This window comes from Erythranthe guttata, chromosome 6 (genome assembly GCF_056151865.1).
Source record: "Erythranthe guttata isolate IM_541 chromosome 6, IM_541, whole genome shotgun sequence".
Classification (NCBI taxonomy): Eukaryota; Viridiplantae; Streptophyta; class Magnoliopsida; order Lamiales; family Phrymaceae; genus Erythranthe; species Erythranthe guttata.
The window spans coordinates 16349509-16362843 of NC_142538.1; the positions used below are offsets into that span (position 1 = coordinate 16349509).

Here is a 13335-nt window from a genome sequence, read left to right on the forward strand (position 1 = left end):
TTTTAGTTTTTTTTAATTTTTTAATTATTATTATTCTTTCAGATAGTACAAGAAGAAGTCTTCTGCCCTGAAAAAACACTCTTTCACAAAACCATCAAGGAATTTTTTATTATTTATTTTATTTTTCTACTGTTTTATTTAAATAACTTGTTTTTAATCCAAGGTTGTTTTCAATGGGGGTGAAGAGTTGTTGAGCAGAAATCCAGCTGCCCTAACCATTGACATGTCGATATAGAGATCATGGGATCCTCGTTGAGACACATGCATTTCTTGACAACCCCTTTTCAGGTTCTTCTTTGTCTCTTTTAATACATGCCCACCAAGTGTTTGTTGGAAGAACTCAATGAAGAATATATTGCTCCCTGCAATTAATCTCAAAGGTGAGTTTTCAGGGATTTTTTTTTTTACTTCCCTGCATTACTTTCTTGTTTTCTATATGTTCAAATTTAGTGTTGATTTGGTGTTCTGTTCTTGATGATGCTTTAGTTTCTTGACGATATACGAAATGTCTGAAAAAACCTCCGATTATGTGACTTTTATACGAGTAATGTGTTATTTGATCATTTAATCCTCAAGAGTTTCCAAAATAATTATATGATTATGATGATTTAAAAATGTATTATTGGTCAATAATCCCAAGAATGAAGTGATCATTGTTCTGTGGATCATTGATAATTACTCTGGTTTTGCTCCTATATACATATAGGCAATCAAGAATTGTAAGCTAAAACCCGAGCTAGTTTCTCTTTCAGACAAACGTTTTTCTCGTAAGAATCCACTGTAAGAAACTGACTTCTGTTAGGGTTGTCGGAAAAAGGGGCTATGAGGTGCTTTCAATTCTCGAATGCTAACAAAACCGACGAACCGAAAACCGCAAAATCCACCTCGATTTTCTCGTCCACTTCAGCGTCATCGGACCAAGATGTTAGAAGATCAGGGTCCGAATTTAATTCTCAAAACATATCAGATATAAGCAATGCATCATCAGCCAGTATCACGTTATCGAGTCTTTCTCAAAGGCCTACCAACCTCCTCAAGTCTTTCACATTCGACGAGCTTTAGAACAGCTACAAAGAATTTTAGCCGCTCCCTTATGCTTGGAGAAGGTGGATTTGGACCGGTATATAGGGGTGTTTTACTCGATGACGAAAATTCAAATAAAAGAATTGATATTGCCGTTAAACAGCTCAGCACCCGAGGATTACACGCAATATATCTCTTAACATTTTTTACAATAAAATTAAAATCATTTCTTTCGTTAGTAAGACGAGTCATAATTAAATTTAAATAATTGGGTTTTTTTTTTTTAGGGACACAAGGAATGGATAAATGAAGTGAATGTTCTTGGTATTGTCGAGCATCCGAATCTTGTTAAACTTATAGGTCACTGTGCTGAAGACGACGAGAGAGGAATTCAACGCCTTTTGATATACGAATATATGCCTAATCGGAGCGTACAAGACCATATATCGAGTCGGTTTCATCCACCGATGCCATGGATTACTAGATTGAAAGTTGCACAAGATGCTGTTCAAGGATTGACTTACCTTCACAAAGGCATGGAATTTCAGGTATGTATATAAACGTGGATGGCAATTTATGCACGTTAAAAATACTTACGCGATAAGATTTTTGATAACAATGAGAAGCTTTGGATATATTGCATGCATGTCTTTAGATTTATAAACTCGGAAGATTTTTGATTCTTGTTGTTTTGGTGCAGATTATTTTTCGAGATTTCAAATCGTCGAATATTCTATTGGACGAGCTCTTCGCCATAAAATTATTCATTTTTTTCTTCATATAAACGCATTTCAATATTGCAAATTTTGCGATTGTCAATCTTTTTCATGTTTCAAAATATTAGTTGTGCATGTGCCAAAAGAAGTTTTTATGCAGTAATCATTGTGCTTTAAGATTCTTGGCAAATTAGTTATGAAACATGGAATTTATTGCATGGATTTTAAGAGGCTGTAAGATTTTTGTTGACGTGAGTAAAAGTGGGAGAAATCCCATTAATGAAAGGATGAAGGTGCTCATACTTTATGAGCATGATTTGGTTGTTTAATGCTCTTGTAAAGGAGATTGCATGAGTTGTGTGTGTGTTGAGTGTGTACCGTGTGTGTGTGTGTGTGTGTTGTGTATATAAGTTATAATTGTGGTTATATGAATTACGTTTGAGTATTGGAAAGGAGATTGCGACAAAAACTCGAGCCTCCTCCTCGGAGGAAATCGAAAAAAAAACATTGTAAAATCAATCAATCAATCACCGTTACAAAAGATCGATGAACAACTAATTAAGTATTATTCAAAGACGAGCATAAGAAGATAGAAGAGGGCTTTCAAGGAAGGGACTAAAAGAAGGTTGATGCCAAAGATATTGATTTCCTCCAAGAAACATTTTAGCGCCATAATGGCCAACCAACTTCCACAATCCGGTCTTGAGGTTGTAAAGAGACCAGGTGTAGCGATTCCTGACGAGGACAACAAGAGGATCCTGCGAAACAAGGCGTCCAAACCCAACGGAAAAACAACAAAGGGAATGCGGGTGCGCATATTGAGAATGGCGTCTGAACCCATCCAAGGTCGTTCAAGGCTGATTTTGTACATTAAGGTCCATGGGGACGACCTTGTGACAACACCGCACCATGAATCTCTAATCAGCTTCGGAAGAACAATCAACTGCAAATGATTTTGACCATCGTAGGGGTCGTAAACCACTAGGCTGCACAACAGTAGGCCGTTCTTCATAAACAAATCCGTACATGCAAACCAATGAAAAACATTGTTTGCCACCACTGCAGGGTCACGGAGAAATCTCAATATCCTGCCCGTGCTCACCACCGTCGACTCCACCCATTTCCCCGTCTTAGAAGAGTAAGTGCCCATCAACCTATCTAGACCTGCACCATCATCCCAATCCCAATAATTATTTATCCGCCGAAAAAACAGTAAATAAATAAATAAATACATACATACATTAACCGGTGGATAGTCGAACGAGTATGTAATTCGCTTTGAGTTGACTCGTATTGTCCTCGCACATGAAACCTAGTGTGATGTGGGAGTACCAATCCTTATAAGGCGGCTGCGGGATCGAAACTGATCTTCCCGTCACCGGATTAAAGACGGTGTACGTCGGATAAACAAGGTCGGAGTTCGGGTGGGGGCGGTGGTGGAGCCTACAACATATGATTAGGCCATTGGAGGAACTGATCATGTACCCAAATCCTTTAGGCAACTCGTACTTTCTCATCCTACTACTACTACTACTACTACTACTACTATAATAGTTTGTATACTCATCGGAGTGCCTTCCAACAAGAAAGTTTTCGGTAGCAAAGCTGACATCACCGCCGGCAAAGGGTTGTGTCGCCTCTTATAACTATAAGAGTTGAGGAAGAAAGGACTGTTGATAATATTCATCCATCGCTTTGAGACGGCCATGAATCTAAAGACGGACTTTGGAGGCAAGAAAGTAAGAATCTCAATCAATAAACCATCGTTGCTCTCAATCAGATCTCCGTCGTCGTCGTTCATCCTCGTCGTCGATTCAACAATATCTCCTTCGTTCATCACAATATCTCCTTCGTTCATCGTCGTCGTCGATTTGCTCTCATCATCAACAATATCTCCTCCTTTCATCGTCGATGTATTCATTCTGAGTTTGTATTGTTTCGTCGTCGATGTATTGATTCTGAGATTGTATTGTATCACAACTACACCCTATATATATATATATATATATATATATATATATATATATATATATATATATATACTAAGTTAGAATCCAATCTTCCCTGGAGATTTTGTTTTTCCTTTATTACTTTTAATTTCTTTTATTGCAAGCAAATCGGTTCAACTAGGATTCCTCAAGATTTTTTTCTTTTTTAATTTGAATTATATGATTTTCCTTTTCTTATATATATATGGGGTAATCACAAAAAAGCCCATGACAAGGGCACTTAATTAAAATAGGGACATTCGACTTTTTTGTCTTCCAAATAAATCCACCCCATTCAAACTTATTTGCAAATAAGGAAAATCCTTTTATATATACCAAAATTACCTCCAATTCTTTGAAACTCAATTTAACTCCAATTTCATGATTTACACCCCAATTTAACCCAATTTCATCAATTAACAAATTTTAACCATAATTTCAATTTTGACCCCAATTTTAACCCTAATTCTTATCAATTCCACCAATTATGCTCTAACTTCCTTAATATTACACATTGACCCCGGATTTTAACAAATATATCACATTAACCCCCAAAACTTTTTTTTTTTCTGAAAATAATTTTTTTTCCTGAAATATTTTTTTTCCGGCCAGATTCCGGCGTTGACCGCCGGGGACCACCGGTCTCCGGCGTTGACTTTTTTTTTTTTTTTTTTTTTTTTTTTTTTGAATTTTGTTTTCCTGAAAATTTTTTCCGGCCGGTCAACGGCCGTTGACCGCCGGGTCTCCGGCGTTGACTTTTTTTTTTTTTTTTTTTTTCTTAAAAAAAATATTTTAATTAATTTTACTGTCTTGGCTGCCTAAATTACTGTCTCCGGCAGCTATTTAACTGTCGGAGACAGTAATTTAACTGTTAATTGACTGTTTTTTTTTTTTTTTTCTTCAAAAATATTTTAATTAATATTACTGTATTCGTTGCTAAATTACTGTCTCCAACAGTTATTTAACTGTCGGAGACAGTAATTTAACTGTAAATTGACTTTTTTATTCTTAAAAAAAATATTTTTAATTAATATTACTGTATTCGTTGCTAAATTACCGTCTCCAGCAGTTATTTAACTGTCGGAGATAGTAATTTAACTGTTAATTGACTTTTTTATTCTTAAAAAAAATATTTTTAATTAATATTACTGTATTCGTTGCTAAATTACTGTCTCCAGCAGTTATTTAACTGTCGGAGACAGTAACTTAACTGTTAATTGACTTTTTTTTTTTATTTTATTTTTTCCTCAAAAAAAAATTATTTTAATTAATATTACTGTCTTGGATGTTAAATTACTGTCCCCAACAGTAATTTAACTGTCTTAGACAATAATATAAATAATATTACTGTTCGGAAAAATAATATTCATAATATTACTGTCCCAAACAGTAATATTACTGTCTGAGACAGTAATTTAGTAGTCAAGACAGTAATATTAATTAAAATATTTTTTTTCTAAGAAAAAACAATTCAAAAAAAAAAAAAAAAAAAAAAAAAGTCAACGCCGGAGACCGGCGGTCAACGGTGGTTGACCGGCCGGAAAAAAAAAATCAGGAAAAAAAAATTTCAAAAAAAAAAAAAAAAAAAAAAAAAAAAAGTCAACGCCGGAATCTGGCCGGAAAAAAAACAGTTCAGAAAAAAAATTATTTTCTGAAAAAAAAAATTGGGGGTTAATGTGATATATTTGTTTAAATCCGGGGTCAATGTGTAATATTAAAGAAGTTAGAGCATAATGGGTGGAATTGATAAGAATTATATTAATGAGGGTATTTTAGACTAAAGACATGGGGATGGGCTTAATTGAGAGTGTTTTTTTTGTGGACTATAATGCATTTAAGTCCCATTTGATGGGCCTTTTTGCCATTTGCCCTATATATATATATATATATATATATATATATATATATATATATATGATATGCTAAATCCCACGTCAATTTTACCAAATCATACACACAATTGAATTTTTTTCTCCCTAAAATCTCATCTTCTCCTTCCCCACCCTTTTTTTTCCCCTAATTTATTCACAAAATCACACACTATAACGTCCATATCATTCCAAGTTCGAATTTGAGAAAAATCTTCATGCGTTAAAACTAAAATAAAGTTGGAATTTGAGGAAAAAAATCAAATTGATATGAATTTAAATAATTAAAAAGGCATAAAGAAATTGAAAAATATTATTACGTTACTTCGTGAATAACTCAAACAAACAAAAAAATCAAACAAAATAATAGTATTGATGTAGTTAACACAACAATATTACTATAACAACAATAATATTATCGTCAATTCCATAGTAATATTATTGTGTTTACAGTAATATTACAATATAATAAACAGTAATATTATTACGTTACTCCGTGAATAACTTAAACAAAACAAAAAACCCAAAATAATAATAATATTGATGTTGTTGACAATAATATTATTGTGTTTACCGACAGTAATATAATTACGTTAACTTGTCAACAAATCAAACAAAATAAAAAAAATAACAAAATAATAATAATAATAATAATAATAATAATAATAATAATAATAATAATAATAATAATAATAATAATAATAATAATAATAATAATAATAATAATAATAATAATAATAATAATAATAATAATATTAATATTACGTTAATTTACTGTTAACGGCAGAACAATTTGATAAATGTATTGTCAACGGCAGTACAATTACGTTAATTAACTGTCATTGACAGCATAATGACGTTAATTTACCGTCACTGACAGCACAATTATGGTCAACATTTAGCGGCGGACGTAAAGAAAAAAAAAAAAAGTCAACGCCAGAAACCGGCGAAAAAATCCGGAAGAAAAAAAAAATCAAAAAGTCAACGCCGGTGCCGTCGCCCGTCGGCCAAAAAAAGTTTTTGGAAAGAAAAAGTTTTTGAAGAAAAAAAGTCAAAATTGGATTTTTTTTGGGACAAAATTGATTAAATTGCAGTTACAATTAAGAATGGGTATACAAGGTTGGTGGTAATATTGTCATATACATTAATATTTCATTTATTTGAAATAAGGGGAAATGAGTGATAACCCCCTACTTTTCAAAATATATATGAGGAGACCCAACAAATTTTTCTTTCCTAGTTAAAAACCCAAAATCTGATCTTAATTAGTAAGACCCCCCTAGACAACTTGAAAAACCTATTTTACCCTTTTAGTTTTAATTCAATACATAAAACCCTAGCCCCAACCTTCTCTCTTTGAATCACACGTATCAGCCGTTATCCCGACCCCCTCTTCATATCTCTCTAACTCTCTTTCTCTCTCTAACTCTCTATATCGACAAACTCTCACCCCACTGCTGCTCCGCCAGATCTGCTCACCCGCCCGCTGCTCCGCCACCGCCTTGCGACGCCGCTCGCCCATCGACGTTCATCGATGCTCCGCAAGCAGCCGCCGCCCGCCGACGCTCTCCCTCCGCCACCGTCTGCCACCGCTGCCCCCCACGCTGAGAACAAATCCATATTCCATCGCACGGGATCCGTATTTCACCGATGATTTGTACGAGACGAAGAAGAGCGTGGAGAAGTACGAGATCTACATCTTCAAGGTGCTCCGTTTTCTACTGTTTTGTATTATTTTTCCCCTGCTCCGATCCGTTTTCCCCGTATTTGTTTTAGATTCGTTTTATATTTTTCCTGCTCCGTTTTCCCCATCTTCGTTTTAGATTCGTTTTATATTTCCTCGTCTTTGTTTCAGATTCGTTTTATATTTTCCCATTCTCTGTTTTCCCCATCTTCGTTTGAGATTCGTTTTATATTTCCTCGTCTTCGTTTCAGATTCGTTTTATATTTTCCCGTTCTCCGTTTTCCCCATCTTCGTTTTAGATTCGTTTTATTCCCCTACGGATTTGGGAGGTTTTGTTCATTACGTGATTTAATTTACCAAGTTTCTATGGTTTGTCTTAGTACCAAGGTGGTAAATTGGAAACTGCACAAAGCCCAATAATTGTGTTTTGATTTTTTTTTTTTCTGTTTTTTTTTTTTTAAATAAAGTATAATGAATGTTGCAGCAGTATCTGGCAGGGATTGCATAATTCATTATCTTAAACAGTTATGAACTTTTTTTGTGGTGTAGATGAATTTTATTCATATACATATATAGTCATATGATCGTATACATATAGTCATATATAGTCACATATAGTAACATGAATGAACATAACTACATGTGACTATAGTTGACTACATATAGTCATATCTAGTCATATGCAGTAACAATAATGCACATAACTACTTGTGATTATAGTTCACCAAAGTAAATTTATCAAAAAAATGTGTTTCATTGTTTATTGTTTTTTTGTATTTTTTTCATGTAATGTAATTTGCTTGTTTCATTTTATTCTTCGTTTTCTTTAACTTGTATTTTTTTTGTCACAGGTTTTGCTTTGTATAACATTATGAGAAGCAAATCATAAGATGCAGAGATATTCCATCATTTTCTCTTATCTCTTGCCTCCCATCGCCGCTTGCCCATCGCCTGCGTAATCTCCGCCGCCGCGCCTCTTCCATCTCTCCATACCCTCAGCCTCTCACTGCCACTCCGTTGCTAACAGCAGCCGCCCACCGCCACTCCGCCGCCCACCACCGCTCACCACCGCCACCGTCACCGGTAAATTACACTTTGTTCCTATATCATATCTCTCTCTCTCTCTCTCTCTCTCTCTCTCTCTCTCTCTCTCTCTCTCTCTCTCTCTCTCTCTCTCTCTCTCTCTCTCTCTCTCTCTCTCTCTCTCTCTCTCTCTCTCTCTCTCTCTCTCTCTCTCTTAAGATTATGTGTAGAATGACTAATTTGGAATGGTAGCAAGGTCAACAAGTAATTGTCAATATATCTTGTGATTTACTTTCACTCAATTCTTCTGTCGTGTTTGTGTTTTTGCTCTTCTGTTTCAAACCAATAAATGGTGTCTTTTTTTTTTCCAACCACATTGTTTTATTCATAATCTTATATAGATTCAATTGTGAACTTTTTGGTTTATATACATATATAGTACACTATAGTCATATATAGTCACATGTAGTAACAATAATGAACATAACTACATGTGACTATAGTTGACTACATATAGTCATATCTAGTCATATGCAGTAACAACTACTTGTGACTATAGTTCACCAAAATAAATTTATCAAAAAAATGTCTTTCATTGTTTTTTTTGTATTTTTTCACGTAATATAATTTGCTTGTTCCATTTTGTTCTTCGCTTTCTTTAACTTGTATTTTTTGTCACATATTTTACTTTGTGTAACATTATATATAGTCACATATAGTAACAAGAATGAACATAACTACATCTGACTATAGTTGACTACATATAGTCATATCTAGTCATATGCAGTAACAACTACTTGTGACTATAGTTCACCAAAATAAATTTATCAAAAAAATGTCTTTCATTGTTTTTTTGTATTTTTTCACGTAATATAATTCGCTTGTTCCATTTTTGTTCTTCGTTTTCTTTAACTTGTATTTTTTGTCACAGGTTTTGTTTTGTGTAACATTATGAGATGCAAAGAATAAGATGCAGAGAAGTGTCATGTGACGTTTCATTGTAGATGATTGTAGATAACTATAGTCACGTGTAGTAACATATAGTTATATATGTGTTATGTGTTTTTTTAATGTATAGTAATGCGTGTTCATGTTTTGAAGATTTTATGGATGTGATTGTGTTTTCGTTTTTTTTTTTGGGTTAGTTGATTTATAATATCAAGATTGAAATCGTAAATTTTGTTGTTCGTGTAGATTAATTTTGGTAAAAAAACAGTACATGATTACATAACATGATTGTGGTATATTACAATTATGTGTAGTATAATATAGTCATGTGTAGTCAATTTCGGTACAGTAAATTTATCAAAAAAATTAAAATAAAAAAAATTAAAAAATTAAAAACTAAAAAAAATTAAAAAAAATTGAATTAAAAAAATAAAAATTAAAAAAATTAAAAAATTAAAAAAATTAAAAAAATTAAAAAAAATTAAAAAAAAAATAAAAATAATTAAAAAAAAAACAGAAAATAGGGTATATATAAAAGAATAATAATTAAATAAACATTTATATTTTTTTATTATAAAAATCTGTAAAAATGATAAATGCAGGCCCAAAATCTAAATGCAGTTTGGCATTATGCTGAATGCAGGGCGAAAATAATAAATGCAGTTGGGCGAAAATGCACATAAGGGCACAATAGTACTTTTGCCTCTCCAGAGGGTTATCTCAAAGGAAGAATTTTAGGGGTGGGCCTATCCCTATATATTTTTCATGCTAGGGGTGTATATCAAATGGACCCTTGAAATAAATATTAAAGGAATGAGCCCCTAAACCTAGAATAATAAAAATGCTTAGTTAGGAATTTATGCACAAAATCCCATAAACCCATCCCTAAACCTAATGCATGTGCACCGTGCAACGCACGGTGCCATTATTTAGATGTGAAATTAGTTAGTGTTAAAATTAGAATAATAAAAATATGGAACAAAATGATGCCACAGTTGCACAGCGTACAATTGGGAAAAACATTTGGAACAATAAAAAAGAATGGAGATGCTAAGAAATATTGTAATGAAATCGGAAAACAACAGTCGGTATCAAATCAACATCATACATCAAATGCAAACAAATTCATGAAAGCAATGTTAAGAGAGTCATGTGAATCCTGTGTGTGAAAGGCTGATTATGAGACGAGATGAATTCCCTTTGTGTAAGAAAAAGGACATGAATAATTACAAGGCAAACTCAGGCTTTTGATTCACATTTGTTGAAGCATCAGCTTTGGAGTATGCAAGGAATTCATATAACAGTATATTTGACAAAAGTGGGAAGAATCGAACCCAAAAAAGGCCCTACAAGCAAAAGGAAATAAGTTTTGAATAGTTTGTACAGCAAATAGTTAAATACATTTATCTCGGACCTGCTTCAACCAAGTGAAATACTATCGAACTTCTACCGCAATAAAGATTTTCACAAAAAGAACTCCACGTGTACGTATTCGATGGAACTCGGTACAACTCTGTATTTATAGCACTGTCCCATCAATTTTTCATTAAAGGAGCTTACACACTAATCCACGTGAGAAAGGAAAGAGATCAAATGACCCGACCCGACCATTTTCCATACAATAAATACCCTTTTACACAAGCGATCAAATGAAAAGATACCAAAAAATACGGTGCGAGTAACTACTCGAAATAACTGTGAATCAGTTAATAGATGCTCACAAAAGGGTCTGAAATTTAACCACTAATTTTTTTTACCCACAAAAACACACGTAAAGAAGCAATCAATATAATCATGCATGTCGGCATGTGAAGCTAAGCAATTGCACCATGATGCAGTAGTGAAAAATCGAAGAATTCTGTCTCATGCAGAACATATATAGAAAATTGACGGAGCTACTCATGCTGCTCACTAATCCACACATGATACGAAGAGAAAAAAAAAACAACAACGAAAAAGATGCCATAACCACTTATGTTAATAATGTTAATTTTTTTGGTGGTTTAAGCAGTTTTATGCCACAAATACGGAAAATTAGCTGGTGAATTTTGAAATTACAAATTTTATACGCTGTAAATTCACAAATCGAGCTTGCATGATAGGAGTAAAGTGCCGGGATTGTTTCGTTTTCAATTTTATTTTTCAATGTTTCGTGAGTTCTTTATCAATATTTTGAAATTGTGTGCAAATAAATTTGTATTTTGCTGGAGTGACATTTGATAATTAAGAGAGTCCGAAAATAAAGCAATTGTTTAATTTAATGTTTTTTTACATGATTTTTTTTTCTTTGAAAAACCGTGATTCGATGATTAAAGGTCAAAGAAAATGAAGGAACACATGCCGATTTGTTTTTCATTTTCAAATTTAATCTAATGTTTCTGCAATAAAAGTCGAAATATCAAAATGATACTTGCTGTCAAAAGAATGTATAGTAAGTATTTTCAAAATTTAATTTAATTCAAGTTGTAACAAAATAAAATTTACAACTTTTTAACCTGAATCTGCACCAAATGGGTCGGTTCCACGTCAGAAACCCGTCAAACCCGTACCCGTTTGCCATCCCTAATCATGTACAATTAATACTACCAAATGAAAAAGAGGGCGAATTCCACAGCAAATTTATTTATTACATGAACAGTTCATTTACAAACTCAACTTCAATTCTACAAAAGTTAAAAAAAACCACTATATATACTCACCTATCACTATGCGCATATGTACACCTTCCGAATTCGTATACATATTATTCTTGCATTAAATCTCCAAATATGTTTATATATATATATATATATATATATATATATATATATATATAGATCGATGAGGTGTCAAGTCGAATCTCGATTACAGATACATACTAATTAAGGCGGTAGCCATTGACGTAAATTCGTTTCCTCCCCAATTTGAAATCCAGTCATCAACTCTCGTAGCTGCCGATGATGATGCTGACATCAGAATGTACGCCAAAACCTGATTCGCACGTGAAAAGACAACTTTCTCCTTAGCCAAAAAAAAGCACATATTATTAGCGTATATATTATATATATACGTATATTATTATTATTCTTATTTATTATAGTTATCTTGTATAATAGGTTACCTTGTGTAGTAGGTTAGGGTTTCCTACATGTAACTATATATATGATTAATATACGTGAGATACATTCACTCTCTCTTTTCTCCAAATCTATTTCTCCTATATGGTATCAGACACTAGGTTAACCTAGCCGTCACCACCTCTTCTTCTCTTCTTCTCCATAGTTGTCGCCCCCTTTCTTCTCCATGGCCGGCGAAGCTTCTTCTCCCTCCACCGCCCCTCTCAATCCTTTTCACCTTGCTCATTACATCTCTAATATCAAATCTCTTATCCCCGTTACTCTAGATCTGAAAAATCCTAATTATCAAAAGTGGAGCCACTTTTTCACGATTACCGTCGGTCGTTTCTGTCTCTCCGATCTTCTACATGGAAAACCCCGACCGGATTCGATTTCCGCTGATGAATGGCAGCGCGCCGACTATCTCCTCCAATCTTGGATCTACGACACCATCTCCATCGATCTGTCCAGCATGGTTCTCTCAAAAACCTCCACCGCCAGTGATCTATGGACCGCCATCTCTTCTCTCTTCACCGATAACAAAGATTATCGAGCCATTCAACTTGAAGAAAAATTCAAGTCCCTCAAGAAATGCGCTCTCTCCATTCACGATTATTGCCAAATAATCAAAACCACGGCGGACAACTTGGCCGATGTCGGAAATCCAATCTCCGACAAACAACTCGTCCTCCAAACCCTACTCGGCCTTCCGAAAAATTACGGGACGTCGCCAACCTCATCTCCTTTCAAAATCCCCTTCCCACTTTTCTACAGACTCGATCACTTCTTCAGATGGAAGAAACAAGAATTGCTGAACCGGAACAGACCGCTGCTGTTTTCTACGCCTCCAACGCGAACTGTCCATCAAACAGTTGCAATGGTTCCTGCAACAGTTCCCGCGGAGGTAGTTCTTCCCGCTATCAGCGCGGGGGTGGCCGATCCAACCGTCGCGGAGGTCGCAACACTAACCGTCACCCCATGCAGCACTAC

General features: G+C 34.2%; 1 long non-coding RNA gene and 1 pseudogene across 2 annotated transcripts; both read left to right on the forward strand.

Moving 5' to 3' along the window:
- Positions 1–28: 28 nt before the first annotated feature.
- Positions 29–1807, forward strand: LOC148770301 (serine/threonine-protein kinase PCRK1-like; annotated as a pseudogene). The gene is made up of 4 exons (XR_016031618.1): positions 29–380; positions 803–1207; positions 1311–1571; positions 1724–1807. The product of XR_016031618.1 is annotated as a serine/threonine-protein kinase PCRK1-like (transcript).
- Positions 1808–6769: 4962 nt separating this feature from the next.
- On the forward strand, positions 6770–9587 carry LOC148770302 (uncharacterized). The gene is made up of 3 exons (XR_016031886.1): positions 6770–7301; positions 8131–8362; positions 9234–9587. It is a non-coding gene; the product is annotated as an uncharacterized LOC148770302 (long non-coding RNA).
- Positions 9588–13335: the final 3748 nt, after the last annotated feature.